The 21072-nt window shown below is 37.2% G+C and overlaps 1 protein-coding gene across 4 annotated transcripts in view; it reads left to right on the top strand.

The window, feature by feature from the left end:
- LOC145684041 (uncharacterized) overlaps positions 1–21072 on the top strand; it is a 491127-nt gene that overhangs the window by 65086 nt on the left and 404969 nt on the right. Inside the window, exon 2 of one of the 4 annotated variants that reach the window (XR_014131232.1) lies at positions 5899–5989. The exons of the other annotated variants lie outside the window; for them this stretch is intronic. The gene's annotated coding sequence lies outside the window, so the exon portion shown is untranslated. The remainder of the gene's footprint in view (positions 1–5898; positions 5990–21072) is intronic. 4 annotated transcript variants of the gene reach the window in all.

Below are 21072 nucleotides of genomic sequence, written 5' to 3' on the forward strand. Positions count from 1 at the left end.
TAATGATACATTGGATTGGAGGAGAGTTCGTTTTCCGTGTCCTGAAACGGAGAGTAAAAGTGAATGTTGTAAATGTATAAAACTCGAGAAATAGTTTGTTTCTCGAATATCCATATATTTGAGACATCGTGGATACTCTCATAACCTTTTATTCAAATTATTATTAATATATTTTTCATTTTACAGCTACTTAATCTGTTGATTACTGCGTTTATTTCCGAAAGCAAATTTGCCGATGTTAAATTTTCGCTATATCATCGATAATCTTACCATTTCTTTATCTGATCATTTATTTATTTAATTGTAATGAGTTGTGGATGATGAGCACACATTCTTTTTAGAATATCTCAATAAAAATCATTAGAAGCGCATGCACTGGAAAATAATTAAACACCATCCCAGTAGTCGAATGTAGGAGTGGCGTATACGTGAAGGTTGATCTTGGGGGATGGTCTATGCACCCGCCAACTGCACAGATTCAAGCCCCGGTCGTGGTTTGAGGCCCACGTTAGTAGTGGATCCTGTCCACCGTAATCTCGGTAATGCATAAGGATGCAAAACAAAATATCGAAACTCAGTATCACTATAGCTTAGACGTCAACACTTTTTCTAGTAGCTCAAATTGACATTGCATATTGTCTCACAAGTGAAGAGGCTGTTAGCATTTCGTATTGCAGCGCTATACGCCGCACATCTCATTGTTTGGCTATTAAAATTATCTCATTACCATCATCAACTAAAGTTAGTGCATTATCAGATATTTTAGTCTGCAAATCCAACTCCTTAGATAGATCTGTTGGTGCGGTATCGGTCCTGTTTTATAGTACAGTAACAACGGATTAGTTGGCCATCTGCGTAATTTGTTTACACAGTTGTGGGACCATATAAATACAGCCAGATTGCATTAATTACCCCGGTGGTACTTATAGGATTCTGAGGTATTTGTTCGATAACCTATCATTTTTTCGATACCACCATAATTCCGCTATAGAACTTTCGTAGTTTCTGGTCAAAATATTGTGACGCGGGGTTTTAGTGTCTCCTTTTGAAACTAACTAAATACCATTCTGGTAGTTCTGCAGAGACCGAAACAAATAGTCTGACGGTATCAGATCCAGGTCAAACAGTAGATGCATTAAAATCTCCCAGTCAAGTCCTCCTAATTTCTGACGACTTGTTAAAGATGTATGTGATCTGACATTGCCAACTAGTATACGATATTCCTTCTATTGATTAGTTCCGGCTTTCTTTCGATTTGATAGGTACACTCGCGCTAATTGTCGAAGGTATAGAACCGAGTCTATCGTTCTACCCGGCGGCAGCAGCTCGTGTTGCACAGTGCCCTTCCAATTCCACCAAACGCACAACATAACCTTCCTGGGCGCTACTGTGGGCGTAACACAAGACTGTGGAGCAGCTTCTCTCATCAACCACGATCTGTTTCGCACTTTTGCACTTTTCATCACTCATGGTCAACTGCTTTAGAAATGGCTCGAATTCGGTACGTTTCACTAGAGATTAAAGCAGATAGAAATTCAATCGAGTAAATGTTTTTGAGTCAGATTAAGTGGCGCCCAAACGTCGAGTTTTTTCTTTCTTTTGTAGCCAGTTTTCTCTAAATGGTTCAGCATTCTTTGGTGATGAATGTTAAAGTCATTAGCGATGTCATGACTGCATACATGCCGGTCTTGCTCGACATTTGTCGGAATATCATTTAACTTTTTATGTGATTGCCTTCTCAGTGCGAGGAGAATTTTGGACATCAAAATTTCCAAAATGAAAGCTACTGAACCACCTTTTGGCTGTTGCTTTTGATAATGTATCTTACCCATAAACGGTACAACTTTCTTCGTGGGTTTGCGCAACATTTGCGCCCTTACCGAAACAAGATTGCAAAATTTATCGCAGTTTTACTGAAAGTTTACCTTTTTTTATGGTGCAATACCTGACGTCTGGTTACAAAAATACCAACAGCTTCTGCACATATATTAGCTGTAACTGTCAGCTGTCAAATGATACAGGCCTTACTCGCTCCAACTCATATACCCTGATATTTGGGACATTAACCCTATTTCGTGCACAAAAGGTTCAGTACTTTTATACTACCTGATATTAACGTAACTTTAGTATTAGAATTGTAGTGATCTAAAATATTTAGCTTAAGAATGATTTTTGTATAAATCTCGTAACAGATGTCGAGTGTTATGAACTTTTGTGTAAATCTGTGGATTATACTCTGTATTAGTCATGTACAGGTACTTGTCAATTTAATGGAAACACCTATAGTTGGAAACGTCGGCTGTCTGGGTTGACAATAGTCAGGCAGTAATCGCAGCGCCGGAGTTGGTGGCGGGTGTTAAGGCAAATTCTGTACTACGTGAGGAGCAATAGGACGACAGAGTGCAATGAACTGAGCACACGATGATAGTGTAAATTAGGCTACCTCTAGGTTTTGCAAAGAGGACAAATTGTTGGCGCTCGGTTTTGTGGTTTCAGCGTGACAAAATTGTCAAGTGTGTTAGGTGTCACAAAGGACAGTGTACAAGGTAATGACGGCCTACAAAAATCACGACAAAACCACATACGCAAAGAGAAACAATGGTCGGGAGAAAATCCTCAATGACAGGTCCTGCCGAGCGTTAAAGTGGATTGTCACTCAGAATCGTCATGCTACTGCGATGCAAGTGATGGAGGAACTCAAGCAGCACCTCCCACATCCTGTGTCGATAATAAAAGTCCGCCGCGAGTTACATAACATGGAAATACGTGGCCGGATCGCACGAACAAAACCACTTGTAAGGGCCTATAATGCTCTTGCACGACACCAACGGTTCCTCGAACATGCAACATGGACCGCTGAATACTGGAAATGTTTGATATAGTTGGATGAGTCATCGTTTATATTACTTCAAACAACTGGCTATATGTATATATGGCTGACCTTCAAAGAAGCACATTATCCGCAATATCTGTACCTAGCCGTGAGACATGGCGGCGGGTCTGTGATGTGGGTTGTAGTATCCTGGTTTTCAGTGGATCCTGTACTGACACTTAACTGGCGTCATTGCCCGTGATTATATTGTCCCGTGTTCAGGGGACCAGACGCATCCTATGGTGCAAATGTTTCCGGGCAGTGATGCCGTATTCCAGGATTATAAAGTGCCTATTGATAAAACTGGAGCTGTTGTGGTGTGGTTTGAGGAACATCAGGATGAAGTCAAACACCACATCTTGTCAGTATTGGAGACACGAATCCGGTGCAGATTTCCGCCTCCTTCTTCTCTCACAGAACTGAATGATGCACTGTACGCGGAATGTTGTAATAGCACACTTGCTACTATTCACGACGCACAGTGGGGCGAAAACGCAAAAAGCTGGCCAAAATATGATAACTATATTCAAATTGAATGAAATTTAGTATTAAGGGGTTATTGAGGTTGCTAATTACGATTCTGCAACTAAAGTTGAAAAAAAAAATGGCGGAATAAAATTTGCAAAAGTCGAAAAAGTCGTAGAAATGTTCTCAAAAGTGGCGATAAAGGGGTTATTGAGTTGCTGATTACGATTCTGCAACTAAAGTTGAAAAAAACAAAAAACAAAATGGTGGATTCAAAATGGCGGAATAAAAAGAATGTCAACGTACTTCGTAATTTTCACAATGTATCTTTAAGAACATTCACTTTTTTCACATATTTTGATGAACAATTACTTGTTACTTACGTTCTTATTTATTAGAAATGTATTATTACTTAAATGACACAAATTATTGGTATTTGATTCGGTTATGATAAGTGCAACTTGTCACTGTAACATTAAATGAACAATAATTAACATCAACACGCTTCGTAATTGGCACGTTTTGGCAGCTACATTTTTGTCGACAGCATTAATTAATATTCAGACTACCATTCTACAAAATATGAACATGGTGCACGAGGGTGCACATAATGTTTTCAACGCTTTAAGTTAATAAAATATATAAACAATGTGAAAATTTTGCCTGACTTACGATTCAAATTATAAATTATTACATCATTATTATTAATTTTTCACTTCATACACTTATTCTACTTACTAGTACGATAAAGGAAAACTTTACAGATTTAAAAACTATGAACGCGTTCGAAAGTTACAACCGTTTCAACGGACGCGTCACAATTCTTCTATTGTTCTCTATTTATTTGACCTGCTGAAGGGGCTACTTAAGAGTGGCTTAGGTAGTCGGAATAAAGTAAAAACCCTATCCTATTTATGGATTTGGGCCCTTCTAACATCACTCTAGCCAACTACATAAAAATTTCTGTATTACTAACTTTCGTTTTTTTTACTTTTGGCCAGCTTTTTGCGTTTTCGCCCCACTGTGCGACGTCTATAGCGCTATTCCACGTTACATCAGAGCTATTCTGAGAGCGAAAGGGGTCCAACACTATATTAACGGTTATAGTTGAGTTTTTTCAGGTGTTTCTATTAATAAGCATTTATATATGGATGGTATCCTTTGTGGCCTAGATGTAATTCTATGATGTTCCGTTACCAGTGGAGGTACTTGTCTGATATGCTTCCGAATCCCTTATAGCCAGGGCTTGAAAAAGCTGCTCGCCACTGGCGAGTACTTTTTTTTACATTTGGCGAGTAACGTCCGTTCTATCAAAAACGTGAATTCAAGAATAAATAGTAGATTCACACTTTTTCTTTATTTGTAAGAGACATTTCAAAAAATAAAATAAAAGAATGTATTGATATGTTTACTGTGTCGGAAAGTGATTTTTGTTTAGTTGTAACTGCAAAATGGTCTGACTAGTAGATTTTTTGGCTGGCGAGTACTTGCAAGTAGATTTTTCAAGCCCTGCTTATAGCCTCAGTATTAAAAAGCAACGCGAAACTCCAACCAATCAAACAGTGTGTCCTATCTCACATGGTTAAGATGCTGAAAAGGGACGTCAAACTTCCATCAACCAATATTCAGAACTCGATCTTTGCTTGACTCTTTAGTACCAACCCTGAAGATGCTAGGAGAGTCGCCTGCACCAGTGGGCAATGAGAGAGACTGGGTGTTGTCTCTCATGGAATGGGCGTATCCAATTACTCCATTCTGTGATAAGCTGTATTGCGTACGGATAAAAGTAAGGAGACGCAATCGAACGAGCAACTTCTGCACACTTTGTGCAGCCACAAGTGGGGTGATAGAATAGTACATGCCTTTGAAGTAGAGCAAAAACCTAGACTCAGTGTGTTGAGGCGGAGAAAAAGTGCAAATATTCCCATCAACCAATATGCATGGACTAATTAATTACAACAAAATATTAAGGAAAGGACTGGCTAAAATAAAACTTCGAGCTTGACTTAAATCTTCACGTGTGTGTTTGGGTTCTCCGTCACCGTCTTACTGAACGGGCATAGATATATACAGTTGGGGAAATTCTCGATTCGAATCTAATGTAAAAGGATATTGTATGCTTAATTGAGGCATTCCCTGCAAGAATTAGATATGACAAAAGCTTTAAAAATAAGATGCGTTAGTTTTCATACAGTTTGTGAACTGTTTCAATGCACAACTCGATACTGTTCAGTCCATATAACTGTTATCCTTATCCTGCCTACTGTCCCAGTTATTTCTTATGAGAGGGAACAAAACCGTGCATTGTCAAGTTCAGTGGAAATAACAAATGATTAATTTTCTTGTAGTTGACTTCTCAATTATTATTATGTTTAGAATCGATTCCAGTTTGGAGTCCATTCTACACACAAATTAACAATTATTACTGTTAGTGTAAATTAGTAGAAATATATTAATAACCAATACACGTAAATAATTTGGAATATTGGAGAATTATGTAACTTTGTTTTATTGAACAGTCTCGGAAAAATATTAATTTTGCCGTTCTTTGTTTCAGGTAGGGTTTCACTGAAGTTTCTTCTTATTTTCGGGATCAAGTTCTCTCAGATGAGAGGATAGATGTAGTATGTACAGTTACAGCCTTCAGTATATGTAAGTTTTTTTTGTTAACTTTATGGTATAAGATAATGCTTATAGTTTAAATTTTCGCAAGTGTAGTTGTAATATACACTGGTATGCAAAAGTTAAGGACTAGGTAGATAAAGTAACATAAAATATTGCATAGTTAATGAAAGTAAATGAAACACCGAGAGCACGTTGCTAGAGATCTCCTACACGTACGGCACGGCAAGACGTTGCATGACATGGCGTGAGCATGACCGTAGCGCCGAATGGATCTGCTTCACCAACATAAACCAACATTCTGGTGATATTACAAAAATATGGCCAGAGGCATTTTGGTAGCATTACACGAGGAAGAATCATCGGGAAACTGGAAGAAGTACAAAGTGTGATGAGTGAGGTCCAGAAGTTTGATATTACCCACATCATAATTTCACGCGCATGCGGGGCGTTTTGGACAGCAAGAATTTCTGTGCGAAGGAGAAGTGTTGGTTGACCACGGCCAACTACAGAAGTAGACTACCGCTACATTGTGCAACAGGCAAGAATGAACTGATCAGACAGCGGGTGCAATTACAAATACATTTAACAGGACTGGTTGGAGGAGTGGGGTCGTTTTCTCGCCGTAGATAATAAATTCAGTCTTGAGTAATAATTCTGGACGTATACATTCATCTGGCAAGAGGTGGGAACACGCGTTGAACCTTATTGAACATAATCATTTTGTTGACAGTCTAGGTGTTCTTATGTGGGGTGCATAATGTTGCATGGGCATATCGACCTCCAAATTGTTGAATGCGGGTGTGACACTGTACTCCTTCGCCAGGAGCAACTTTTCGGAGATGAAGTCGGCCCCGACTTTATTTTTATGGATGATAAAGTGCGACTGCATCGAACAGTAAAAGTGGCGTAACTTTTGGTACGAGATGATATTCGGCAAATGGATGGCTTGCCTGTTCCCCCGACCTGAATCCTATGGAGCATGTATGGGATGCTATAGGAAGACGTCTTGCAGCACATCCAGATGTACCAAGGATCATCCAGCAATTGTCAACAGTATTTGTGAAGGAATGGAATTCCATACCACAACAACTTCTTAGGAACTTTATGAGCAGCATGGGAGCATGTTGGAGAGCGTGAATGATCCGTGGTGATCATACATTCTTCTAAGGACCATTCATTATTTCTATATTGTCAGGGGGAAGGGGCAACTGTAGTACTACTTTCTACTATAGTTTAAGTTTCACCGATCTATGCTACTTACGAGTGATACAACTTCAAAACTTACTTTCGACACTAAGTTTTGCACACCGATGTATTATATATATTATATTATATGTGTATATACACATATTAATAAATTAGCACCTTTTATTAATGAAAATTACTTCAAGTTTTTCTTATGCAAAGGATAGGATCATTTTACCCAACATCGGTTTAAAAATAAGTAAATTTCAGTGAGATGATGTAGTGTTTCGGTTGAAAATAACTAATTACTAATAAATTTCTTAATTAGAAACAACAGTCAGGTCGAAATTGAAGTATTTTTTTTAGCATGAGATAGATAGTGTCACAATATTTCACCAGCATTAATACATGAAAGGAATTAGTTGTAAGATCGAAGTGTTTAAACACCCTGATACAAAGACAGTTATTAGGAAAAAATTGGACAAATTATGGTTCAAATGGGTATAGGTGGTTACTATAATTGTTATAGGTGATCAAGAACGCTATATGTTGATCAGGATAAAATTCACTGTTATTCATGACTAATTGCCATTTTAACTTGGTGAACAAAGTTTCATAGTTTGTTTGAAAAATGGAAATAAATTTTGAAATAATTGGTGTAGTAATATAGTGGAATACATTTGAAAAAGCTCACGGACATTGTAAGTCTTGTGGGATTTTTGGAGTCAAACTCAATAAGAAAAGAATGCTCTGGCCTGAGTCTTTGCGAACCCTTATCCACTACTTTTTCATATGGTTCATGAAATAGTTTGAAAACAGTATTCCATTTTATTTCAGGTATTGAACATTCCCTGGAAACAGGTCGCACTCTCTCCGGCTCGCGCGGTTTCAGTTTTACTGTTAGCGATGGAGATCACGATCACTGATCTCAATGAGGTTCACGCTAGCTAAAACTGAGACTCGTACTCTCTCGAGCTCGCTCTCCTCAATGAGGCTCTCACTCGCTTGTGGTTACACTCACGTCTTTGGGCTCGGGCTCGCTTTCCTCAATGAGGGTCCCACTCATTCGCTCTCACTAGCGTTATTGGGGCTCGGAATCGGTCTCTGGCTCGCTATGCGTTTTATGGCACTCGTGCCCACACATAGATTTTGCAACAAATATTGATGCAATGAAATATTGAGTCATAGATAGCCGATGTTAAAACTACCAGTATTGGCTATGATGATAACTGGCCATTTGATACAGTTTTATTCGTTTTTTTCTTTAAGTTTTTTCCACTTCTTATTTGAGAATTTGAACAAAATTCTAGTTTCTGAATATGTTGTCATTCATAAAAAGTTCATTTGTATAGTGGGTAATGTACTTGATCCATTTTCTCTTTTGTATTTCTACTCATATATCCACTCATATATAGAGAAACGGTAACTATGACTGGATTGACTTATGACAGAATAGAACCATTTTTTTTTTTCGAGCGGCGAAAGGAGAAAAAAAAGTACGGTGATAAAAAAAAATCCAATTCGATTTCAGTCCAAACGGATTTACACGTTCCGTGGCCCATACAGTAGATACGTTTTGGGGTGATTTTTTAACATCTGTCCGTATGTTCGTCCTGACCCACACTCGGCTAGGGTCACCGTTCAGCATATCTCAACAAGCAAATTTTGAACTTAAGGTTTTAAGTTTAAAAAAAAAAAAATCTTCCTACCTTTAAAATAATACTTTACTGAAGGGTAAAAATAGCAAAAAAATAAAACTGTGATTTTCTTAAACGGTTCCAACCAGGGGCGCCTGATGAAAATTTCCTAGGGGGAGCTATCTCCATGGTTGCTATATTACGTCTGGTATTTTTGGTATTTAATATACGTGGTTTGCTGTATTACGTATACATTTTCATGAGCCAAGGGGGGCCAGGTCCCCTCCTTCTTTCAGGTGGCTATGGTTTCAACGATTTTGTTCCTTTTCCGTAAATTAATATTTAAATATCAACCGTATATTATTGTATGTATAAGTCTTTTCTCTGAAAAAATCGAGAAGGTGTTGCTTACTCCTGGGGGTTAGTTCTTTTTGGACGATTTTCTCAAAAACAACGTAGGGGATTTTCTTCATATTTCATAAATAAATATTTCATGAATATTCTGGCGATATGACATAGCTCACTTGTCTTGAAAAAATGTACGAGGGGTAGTTTATGGGGTGAGTTTGTCGTACGATTTTCTCAAACGACTAAGGTTTTTTTTTTTTCATAGTTCGTAAATAAATAGTTAATAAGTAATTCTGTAATGTTACATAAATTACTCCTTACGAAAAAAAAATAACAAGGGATAGTTTCTTGTTGGGGTGAGTTTCTTTTTGCACTAATTTCTCAGTCTATAAGGCGATTTTGTTCACGTAAATAAATATATCATTAATATTTCTATAACGTTGCATAAATCACATCCATGAGAATATCCTCAAGGGGTTGTTTACTCTTGAGGGTAAATCTTTGTTGTTGATGATGATGGTTTTGTAAAATACGACTCATACGATTTTAGTGTATTTAAGTATACATATTTCATTAATAACCCTAACATATGGCATATTTGTTTTTTAAAATGAAAAATTTATAAGAAGTTTTAATTTCTCTGGAAACTCCTTATAATTTTGTTCTTATTTCAGAAGAAAATATTCCACTAATTGCTACAGCATTAACATGATTGAGTTTAAGGAACTGGGCGAGAAATTTTAATGCTGTAGCCGGTACCTTTTAGTAGTTTAACTTTCTAGTTTCTTACATTATCGAGTGAGCTACATTAACGAACACCAACCTTTTGTCTTCCATGATATCCACTGAAGTTTCCCGTGGAAGTTTCCTTCGAAATCTTAGTGATTGTATATTGAACATCACTGTCTTCTAGCAGAAGATTCCATTTGTTAACTTCTGAAATAAGTGTCATTGATTCTTTTAAAGTTCTAATGTATTGATTAGCTTCTTTTGTGGAAAATCTAAACTTAAGAATTTCGTGATAGCATTTTACGATTTTATTACGAAACCTCACGAGATATTTTTGTAGATCGTAACACCTAACAATAGAATTACTATATATTTCGTTCCCGTTTTGCCGCGCAGAATCGTTTGGTTTGAATATTGTGATAACGTTCAAGTAATGTTGCAATCCAATATTTGTTTTGTGTACGCAGGAGTTACTTGTCTGGGACACCGATTCTTTCGTCATTTGTTGTGGCGCCACAATCATTACAAGAGTAAAATTCTCTCTCTCTCTCTCTCTCTCTCTCTCTCTCTCTCTCTCTCGTGATTGTGACAAGAGTGACTTCAACGAGAAAAATAAAGTCGATTGGTCTTATCTAGTATGTTCTAGAACTTCTATGCTTTTGCTCTGATTCCTGTTGTTCACATTCCTTAAGATTGGAGTGCAGGTTACACATGGAAATTTAATAATATTTGATACTCGAATTTTACTGTTAAGTCAAAACTAGTAATTTTTCTTTCTTTTTATTTAATAAAAACGGTTCAAAATAATTAATACGGAGGTCTTTGGTGCGCATGATTCATATCTAACATGAGTAAGGGCACAGCATTTCCTGTTGATTCAGCATTGTCAGGTTTTCGGAGACCTTGAATTAAACGATAATGAACGTCATGAGTGCATAATGTCTTATTCTCCATGGGATTGCATGAATCCTCTGTGTAAACCTTTGCTGGGGTTTTATGGACCCCCCGTGTACTGTCTAGGGTTAAGAATAACGACGATGGGATTCGAGGTGCTGACCACACCATCAAATATACATATCGCCTGTTTATTTCAAGAACGACATAACTCAAAATTCCTAACTTTTCAGGAGAAGCGTTTGAAAGTTTCGAAAAGCAATGAAAACAAATGGGTGAAAGAACGACACAAAGTGCTCTCTAGCGCCCAGTTTTGAAATCATATCTATGAAATTTTTAACAGATAGACATCAAGAGTAGCGTTCACTTTCTGACCGTAAGTCAGTAAGGGCGATTTTTGAGTTATGTCGTTCTTGAAATAAACAGGTGATATAATTATGATGGCGACATGGCGGATTGTTTCCGAAGTAGAAATGCGGTTTGCTTACTAGTTATGCAACCCAGCCATCACTTGGATTGTTTGGGTTGCCTAACAAACCTTGTTTCCTGACAACTACATACCTATTTTCTTTTTATTCGATAGGGAAAGCCACCAATTCGAAATATTCTGTTTGTTTGTCTCTGTAATGTTTCAGAAGGATAATAGAGCTTTTTCGTTTTTATAACATGTTTACATGTAGGAAAAAAGAAAGATTATTGAATTTGTGTAAAGTCGGCGATTATTTTAATTAAAAATAGCGTGATTAGGATCATGCAATAACTTTGCCTGGTCGAAGTACGGTTAAACGTTAGCAGTTAATGCCTTTTTATAGTTACCCCTGGATTATAATTCCTTAGTATACAGGCCTTATCAGACACAAATAATGTCAGAAGTTTACATCATTAGTGAACAATATTATAAGATAGAGTACAGTGACGTTTTGAACAATGTTTGTGTGGATTTTTTTTTTTTTTTTTTTTTTGCCTCTTCTGAGGGTTTGTTGCCGTTATTGTTAGAAATCACGGACAGCGGTAAGATCTTAAGTGGAGGGGCCCACGTTGGAATCATTGCGCGTCATAATGTGGGTTTTTCTATTCGTCAAATAGTTTTCAAACTGAAATAGACTCCATCTACTTCTTTTGGCGACTCCATCAAGCGTTTTCAGCGAAGACGAAAGAACGTGGACAAAAATCAAACTGGAAGGTCTCGTATTACGTCACGTACGAAAGATCATATTATAGTATTGTTTAGCAAAAGAAATTTGAAACTAACTGCAGCGGAACTCCAATTAGAATTTAATCATAGTCACCCTACAAACATTTCAGTTATTACTGTGAATCGACATTTGAGAGTGTCTGCACTCTGGGTAATAGTTGCTGTGCAGAAACAGTTAATAGTTCACTGGAAACAAGCAACAGAGGCTCTAATCGACCTTGAAGAACAAAAGTTGGACAACAAAGCAGTAGAAACGTGTATTATGAACTGATGAGTCAGAACTTCAAGTTTTTGGACAACGACACCGAATTTATGTTCGAAGATCTGTTACAGAAAAGATGTGTCCTAACTATGTAACCCCGATTATTAAACATGGAGGAGGTTCTGTGATACTTTCGAGGTGTTTCGCAGATTTTGGAGTTGGTTGTATTCACAGAATACAAGGAAATCTGGACAAAATTGGTTATTATTCCATTTTAAGCAGCCATACTATTTCCTCAAGATTTGATTTGATTGGTCGCAAAATCACTTTTCTGTACGATACTGATCCGAAGGACACGTCAAAACTTTGTTCTAATTATTTTAAGAAGAAACAAGCCAAAGGAGATATTTGTATCATGGAATGACCTCCCCAGTCTCGAGATCTTAACCCCATCGGACTTCTCTGGGAAAAGCTTGGCAGAAGGCCTGGAATAATAATTCGGATGAAAATCTTCAAAAACTTGAAAGCCGCATACCCCGATTGGTGAAACGAGTGATAATAGCGTAGGGCGGTTTCTTTGACGAGAAGAACATTTAAAGAATTTGCCAATTTTCGTTGTTGGATAACGTTATTATATTATTCTGATGTTATAACTATCATTGTGTTTCTAAACTACCAAGTATACTGTCCAAAATTGCATCATATTACAAGCCTCACTTAATATTTCCCTGTTTTTTGATCTGTCCGGAAACTTTTGTCCGGCAGTGTATATAATATCAATTTCAGTTTCTAAAAATACCACTTCTTTTTGTACGTCTCCATGAGCTTTCGAATAATTGAATTAAAGATTCAGTTAGGACAGTGCTTGGGAAATGAACATAACTTCATTGACTCTTCTAAACAGAGCTACATTTTCTCGTGCTAATGTTTGAAATAGAAACCTAAGTAGCAGCATAAAATATCTTCCGCCGCGAATTTTATGTAGCTCGGTGGGCCTTCAAATCTGCAAGTAATTTCTCGAGTTCTTTATATGTATCTAACTGAACATTTACTTCATAATTAAATACAATCTACAATTGATAGTTGTGTGAAACAAAATATGAGTGTTACTTTCCATGTAGTTAATACAGACGTTATTTTTTTATCTTTCGTTTCTTTATTGTTGTTATTATCACGTTATTAATAAACCACGAAACTGCAGGTATTCGTTGGAATTGGACAGCTATCACGTCCACCATTTGATCTTTTTTCTTTCCATGGAGTGACTGTTGAAAACCTTAAATAACTACTCTCTTACGTCACGGTTCTCGAAGGCAGTGGTTAACTAGACTGCTTTTAGTACTCACAAATTTGAAGTTACTAGTTGCTGCTAGTTACAAGTGTAACCAGGTGAGCTGAAAGTCCTTCGTTGATTTCTTGAGCCCTCTCAATTTCACTGTCGACCTCCACAGCCATTAGCAATAACATTTATAGACATTCTAAAACCCAAGTCGTGACAAATGATAGACATTCTCTAAACCCAAATCATGACCAAATATAACTAAATTATCTTTTAAATTTTCTTCCAGAAACTTCCAGATACTTCTTTTTCAATATATAACTTCTGTTTCCTCAAAACACACATCAGAACGTAGCATACATAAACATAATATATGCACAAAATTTACGTAAGGTGAGCTATATAAAACATCAATAAATGATCACCAGTTTAAACTTAATTCGTTTCAAGGGAAACAACAGAATATCCACAAAAACTCGAACAAAAACTTGTCCAACAGTTTACCCCAATTCTAACTTTCCCAGCATTCTCCCGGATGCTAATCGAAAATGAACGTCCTCTCCTTATTGCAAGTACAATCGAAGATATGTGGTCTGTAACTGTTTTTTTTTTTTTTCATTATTTTGGTATTTTAGAGGGGCAGCTAATTGCCTCACGATGCTGTGTCAGTGCCGAAATTCGATCTAATCCAGGACCACGCCCTCCAAAGGCAGATCTAAACTTTTTAGCTTAACAGCAGTTCTATTCTCTCTCTTCTCTTCTCTTCTCTCTCTCTCTCTCTCTCTCTCTCTCTCTCTCTCTCTCTCTCTGTGTGTGTGTGTGTATGTGTGTGTGTGTGTTTACAGTAGGAAAAGCAAGCGAGCATATATGAGCGGTTATTGTTGACACTTCATAATCAAATGGGTCCGAATTCGAACTACGAACTGGACAAACACCGTGCTCGTGGGTTTTCCTGGGGTTCTCCTGTTTCCTCCTACTTTCTTCATTCTACCACTTTATTCATTTCTCATTGTCACCGTCTCTTTTAGCCTAACCGGCATAACCCTTGGACGTAAAACAAAGATTTCATTTCGAACTACGAGCTGGCCATTGCGACTTCGGCTGTCCATGTTTCATTGTGGAATGATACATTTAACTATTGGTTCTTGACCGACTTCCAAAGTTTTTCGTGTTTTTAATTCTTTACAGTGTAAACTGAATTCAAAGCTGTACCAGATTCTTTTTAATAATAAATAAATAAATAAATAAATAAATGACGAGTATTTTCCGATTGCGGAAGAACATTCCTTCTTCATTTATTACAACAATTCTTTATTATATGTACATATTGCATTTTCTTTAAAGCAATGTGTTTAGTTTAATGACCCACAAGTGCGCCCTTTAGGCTAAAGGAGACGAAGAATGATGGAGTATTTTCCCTAATTCTTTTTGTAAATACCAGAAGGGTGAACTACTTATTCTCGATTTCAGGTTTGAAGAAATAAAATGTGATAACTGAATATCGAATTAAAAAAGGAAACTTTTCCTCTTCTTTGTATCTCTGTCCTTGGAGTAGAGCACAACTTTCGTAGCTGGAAGAACCAACAGCAAGTGTTTTATATATTGGTAGTACATAATGCAAGAAGCAAGACTATTTCAGTATCGGTACCAGGTGGGAGTGGGTCACTCACTGCATTGCACTATCAGCTCTTTAGATGACTCTCTTCCGGTTTCGAGTGAGAAAGAGGAAACGCGGCAGTCTTTTAACCTGATTTTTACTCAGGCGGAACATCTGCTCTTTGTGTTTTTTTGTGTAGCAATTACGCGATTTTCAGCTGAGATCCTTCCCCGCCCCCCTTTCTCCGATGGACTTGTCTGCTTTAAAAATAGACGTGTTTTGAGGTCTGTAATTGGCGTGCTAATTGTGTGTGTGTGTGTATTTGTAGAAGAGAGTAGGACATAACGTGTCAAAATTAATGAATAGTCACTGTTATATAAATTGTGTGACCAGTTGCTGCGAGTTCATTCTTCTTAACATTATGACAAGACCAGTATAAACGTTGAATTTCATAACTCTTAAAATGTCTGGATGTTGACGTAAGGTAAGTATTTAATTCTCGTGTCTACTTTCGGAAAACATGTAAAGAATGAGGTGAGCCCAGTTCTCTCATGGACGAAGAATTCAACGTAAAGATGGAGTTGAAATTGACAGTGACTGCACATACCAGTCCACAATAATACTGTTAAAACTATTCGAGTATTTTTTGTGTGTTATTGGAGTAATTCAAATAATTATTCTTTAGTTGCCGCGGTGGCTCAGTACTAATATGCTTATCTCTGGTGAGTGGAGCCCCTGGTTCAGTCCCATCTCTCATCAAACAATAGGGGTAGCCTCGGAACATAATTGTGCGAGTTAAACAAAAAAGGTAAACACTTCGAGTTATCATTATTCGAATTTTAACAGGAGGCCACAGTAACTCAGTGGTAGAGCGCTTATTTCTAATGTGTGGGGTACCTGGTTCGATTCCCTGCCAAGTAAGTTTGTAGTAGACAACATGGTGTCTGTGGGTTTTCTCCCGTTTCTTCCCACTTTCTCATTCCACCAATTCCATCATCATTCACTTGCCTTAACATCGTCTCCCTTAGCCTAAAAGGGCATAATCGTGGGACGTTAAGCTGAAATATTATTTTTTTCGGATTTCAGCAATATTAGTCCACAACATATTTTATTCAGTTGAACTATCATATATCATTCTTGTGTTAATCCGGGTGCAAAATAAAAATTAAGACTTTCTACGGGATGGTTCTGTGCTCACTTCTTGGTGCAAAGAATCTCTAGTTTGGTCCTAGGCATGTGAGCTTATGGTGGACATCATTATCCATGGGTTTTCAGAAGTTCTCTCGTTTTGTCCCACTCCCTATGTTCCGTCAGTAAAATTTTTCCATCATCATAAGGCGGCTCAGTGCTCAGTGGTCGAGTGTTTAAGATCCAGTTGTACAAGAGAGCCTGGCTGATTCCAGGTCATGCGAGTTTGTGGCAAACAGCATTGTGTTCGTGAATTTTCTTAAGGTTGTTTGTTTTCTCATTTCATCAGTTATTTCGTAATCATCATTCTCTTTTGATCTACAGACCATAACCATGTAATGTTAAACTAGATTGGCATTTCATTTATTAGGTGTACTGGTTAATAATACGGATTTTGTAAGCAAAGAAAACACGGTAATTTTAACAAACAACATACGTAGTATATTCAAAGTAATGGCCATCACTTGCTACACATTCCTTCCATGTTTCAGGTAATTTGTGGATACGTCCTAATAGAACTTTGCGTCTTTGGAGACAAACCATTCGGAGACCCCCCTATCCATTTCATACGTTGTTAAGTGCTGCTTAGAAAGCACGTGTGCCATCGAGCGGTACAAGTAATAATCTGAAGGGCAATGTCTGGTGAATACGGCGGGTGAGCTAATATTTCCGAGGCAAGGTCCTTTAGCGTGTCTAACAAGTTTTGAATTGTGTGGTGGTGCGTTTCATGAAGCAGTATTACCTTGTTGTGTATTGTTGCCCATTGTGGTCTTCTGAGGATCAAAGCATGGTTCAGATTATTGATTATTTGTTGTCGGTAGTTATCAGTGTTCACGGCCATCATAAGGCACTACACCCTCCTGATCCCACTACACACAGAGTATTATCTTCTTTCCAAACCGATTTGGCCGTGTAGTCGATGTTGATGGTTGACCTGGATCAACCCACAATATTGTGGGTTTAATTTTCAAAATAAATCCACTTTTCATCGCCAGTCGCTATTTAATGTAGATGAGATTTTCTTTGGTGCCGTTGAAGCAAGAGCTCACTGGTAACCTCGATTTTCCATTTGTCTTGGTGTCTTGATGTGGTAGCTATTTCCCATTGGTTTCAAACGATTGAAATTATTTGTTGAGCAACATTTAATCTTGCGGCAAGTTGTTTTTGAGTTTGACGTGCATCTTCATCCAGTGATGTATATGGTTCTTCGTCTTCAAACTGTATCTGTTGGCGTGGCCGTTTGTTGTCGTTCACATCAAAATCACACTTTTAAAGCGTTTAAACCATCGTTCACGCGTATAGTGACCTAGTTGCTTAAAAAAAAATTGTTTTCTGTGATTCTAACGAGCTTATACTCTAAAGTTCTTGCAGTTATCTTTCAGTGTAGTTCTGTGATACAAAAACACTTGCATACAACGAGAAAGAAAATGATAGATTTATTAAGGGGTGAAAACCATGTGTTAGAACTTTAACAGAATCTAATTTCTCTGTCTGTGACGAAATTTCGCGGTCTGTGGATGTGGTCGGATCACACGTCACGAAGTACTTAATCCGTTCCATCATTTTAGTACAGCATTGTCTCAGGCTTAATTTTCTTTGTACAGAACTTTTAGGGGGTGGCCTAGCATCGTGATGCAACTGGGGAGCTACTTGAACTAAGAAAAACGGTTCACACTGACCTGGCGAGTCAGGGAAAGTAAAATGAGTCAGGGAAATGCTTCAGAATGTGCTGAAAAACAGGGAATTCTGCTGTATTTTACAGAAGATTTAGGAGAATTTTTAAAAACTGTTTTCGCAATTATCAGTCCTTAAATGAAAATTGAATATAAATATACGGTAAGTTGCTTTTCAGTTAAACTCATTCCATCTTCTAACTGAACTTCAAAATTGACGATTTTAATGCTTCTGTGATAAACCTTGTTTGGCATTGTCAGATTATTACATGGAAACACTGCAATGGAGTTTTTTTGTTTTTTTTCTGAAAAGAACTTACAGAGACTCACTTTAATATTCGGCCACCCCACATTGTTGTCATTTATGTCAAAGGACTCATTAATGTAAATACGTAGGATTTTTTAAGCGATGACAGGGAACAACTATCATGTCTCGTGTACTATTTCGTAATGTGTAAAAGTTGTAAATGCATACTATGCCTAACTAACTGCTATATTTCTACGAACTGCCTTCATATTATGCCACTTTAATATTCGGCCACTAAAGTGACTTGATGATCTTAATGCTGTATCTCCAGTTTACAGAACGATATGATTGGGGGAAGGAACGTCGTATGTACAACTCTTTTCTCGTCTTCGTGTTAGAAAGTGTGAATAGGTATTGGCTTTGCAGTATAACACTTCCAATGGTGCGAAAAAGTTGTAACACAATCTTTGAGCAGAGCCAGCTGGTCATTTTTCGTCATAAAAGGGGGATTCCAATAGGTATATTGCCCGTCTCTTGAATATACCGCGAAGTACAGTCGGTGATATCTTGCGACGTTATAAAAACGGACAGGATAGAATCCGTGAAGCAGAAGGGTCGACCTAGCAAGCCAAATGAACAAGACAAACGTGTGATTGTGAAAAAAAAGTGAAGAAAAACCCAAAATTAAGTGCACTGAAGATTGCAGCGAAATTGTTGCAAGAGTGTGGAAAGGATGTACACCCAGAGACTGTTCGGAAAGTACTGAGAAACGAAGGATACCACGGAAGGTAGCTAGAAAGAAACCATTTGTCAACAAAGTGTGCAGATAGAAACAACTAAAATCTATGAGCAAAAGGAACCAGAATGATGGAAAGACGTTATTTTTGCTGAGGAAAGCAAATTCAACATTTTAAAGACAGATAGCAGGGTTGTAGTGTGGCGAAAGGCGAATGAAGAACTAAGAAAACTGAATTTACACGCAACAGTCAAATATGGTGGTGGTAACCTAATGGTTTGGAGGTGCATATCTTCTGTCAGTATGGATGAACTCAGGTTTATAAATGGTAAAACGACAAAAGAACAATGCCTGAGCATTCTGAAAGAGATTTTACACAAAAGTGCGGACAAATTTGGAATCAGCGAGACTTAAATTTCATCAGGATAACGAACCAAAACATAAGGCGTGTGTTGTGCGTGGCTGGCTTCTGTACAACTGCCCCAAAGCTATCGAAACTCCACCAAAAGTCCAGACCTCAATCCCATTGAAAATTTGTGGGATGAACTCGACCCTAGAGTTCGAAAAGTGTCGGTAACATCAAAGGAGGAACTTGAGAGAAGGTTAACAGAAGCATGGGTCAATATTACTGCTGAATATACCGCAAAAATAACTGGAAATATGCAAAATGACTTGAAAGAGGTGATACACAATAAATAAAGAGTATCCAATTAGGTATTAAAACCTTTTTCTTGCATCGAAGAAGGTGACAAGAAAGTTCCACATTACGTGGTGGCCGAATATTAAAGTTATTATAATTTTTGTGTTTGAGAAGAAATATTCTGATTTTTGTACGTAAGAGTTAATATTTTATAGTTTAATTATTGTAAAAAGTTGCAAAAAATATAGAGGTTTCACATAGCATAAACAATATTATCACTCTACTTTACTGTAGTTCATAATATAAGATAAAATGCCAGTACAATGTGGTGGCCGAATATTAAAGTGAGTCTCTGTATATGTACATAGAAAATTTACATGAAGATAATCTAGTTGTTCAAAGTTCAGTGGAAATTGCAATCAGATTTTACGGAATTACTCAGAAAGTTCTATTATTCAAACAGTGGTAACAAAAATTAAAGGTGCCCACAGAAGTCAGGAACAAAAACCTCAAAGAATCAAGGCACATTCAATGAGGAAAAAGCTAAAAGAAAAAAAAAATCTTGAGAAATAATGAAGTTCGAGGAGCGCCGACAGGCATTAAAACTTAAGCTTTGAAAGAACAACAATTTAGATCAAATATTGAGATACTACAGGAGAAAAAATGGGTTTGTTGTAAATAATCAAATATAGGTCAAATTATGATGCTCATTTGTTTATTTTTGTGTTTTCAGAATGCTGAGATATTAAAGAGAATGCTTTATTGTATATTTATTGGTTGGTACTTGTGGTTTACCGTATTCCAAATACTGCAAGTTTTTCCCATAAGTATTCATGGTAAGAAAGTAAGCTTATGTTGTATTTAAAAGCAAAAAGGAGATCGTTGGACGACTATGAAAATGGTGTAGGCCGATTTTAAAAATAGTTCTTTCTTTTTTCTAACCTACTCATAAATGATAGTGTTATGCGATGTCGTAAGTCAAGGAAAATTGCTTAGTCGTGGAAATTCAGGGATATTAGTATCGAAATTTCAATGTGAACCATGAAAACGGAAAACGGGAAGTTGTAATGGTGTTGGAAGGCGATGTGCTGACCAATTATCACGTAAGTTGTACTGAATATGGGCGATCTGGCTGTCGATAGTGGGCTGGACAGTGGTCGAAATGAGACGGTATGCGGTGGTATGTTGTATACTGCCTCTGGTTTTTCAGTAATCAAGACATACCGTCACCGGAGAGTAGAGGGCTAAATAAATACCTTTAATAAATTCATTTTTATACACAGCAAATGACGAATAACTTTTGCACTTAAAAAAGATCGTATTTGTTATGTAGAAATAATTTCTAGGTTGACAATATCGACATTTTTGTTATCTTTTTCGTACCTTTTGTTTTTAAAATGAAGTGTCTTCAAAAAACTTTATTTTGTTTATATTTTGATGTACCATTTGAATTGTTTCTTTCGTATGTGTGTGTGTGTCTTCTTTGTCTTAATTCATATAAATGTCGTATTTTGATTTAGAGATTGTTTATTGAGGGAGCCGATCTTCCGGGGGTTTGGA

Source organism: Thermobia domestica, chromosome 4, assembly GCF_964235325.1.
Source record: "Thermobia domestica chromosome 4, izTheDome1.hap1.1, whole genome shotgun sequence".
Taxonomy (NCBI): domain Eukaryota; kingdom Metazoa; phylum Arthropoda; class Insecta; order Zygentoma; family Lepismatidae; genus Thermobia; species Thermobia domestica.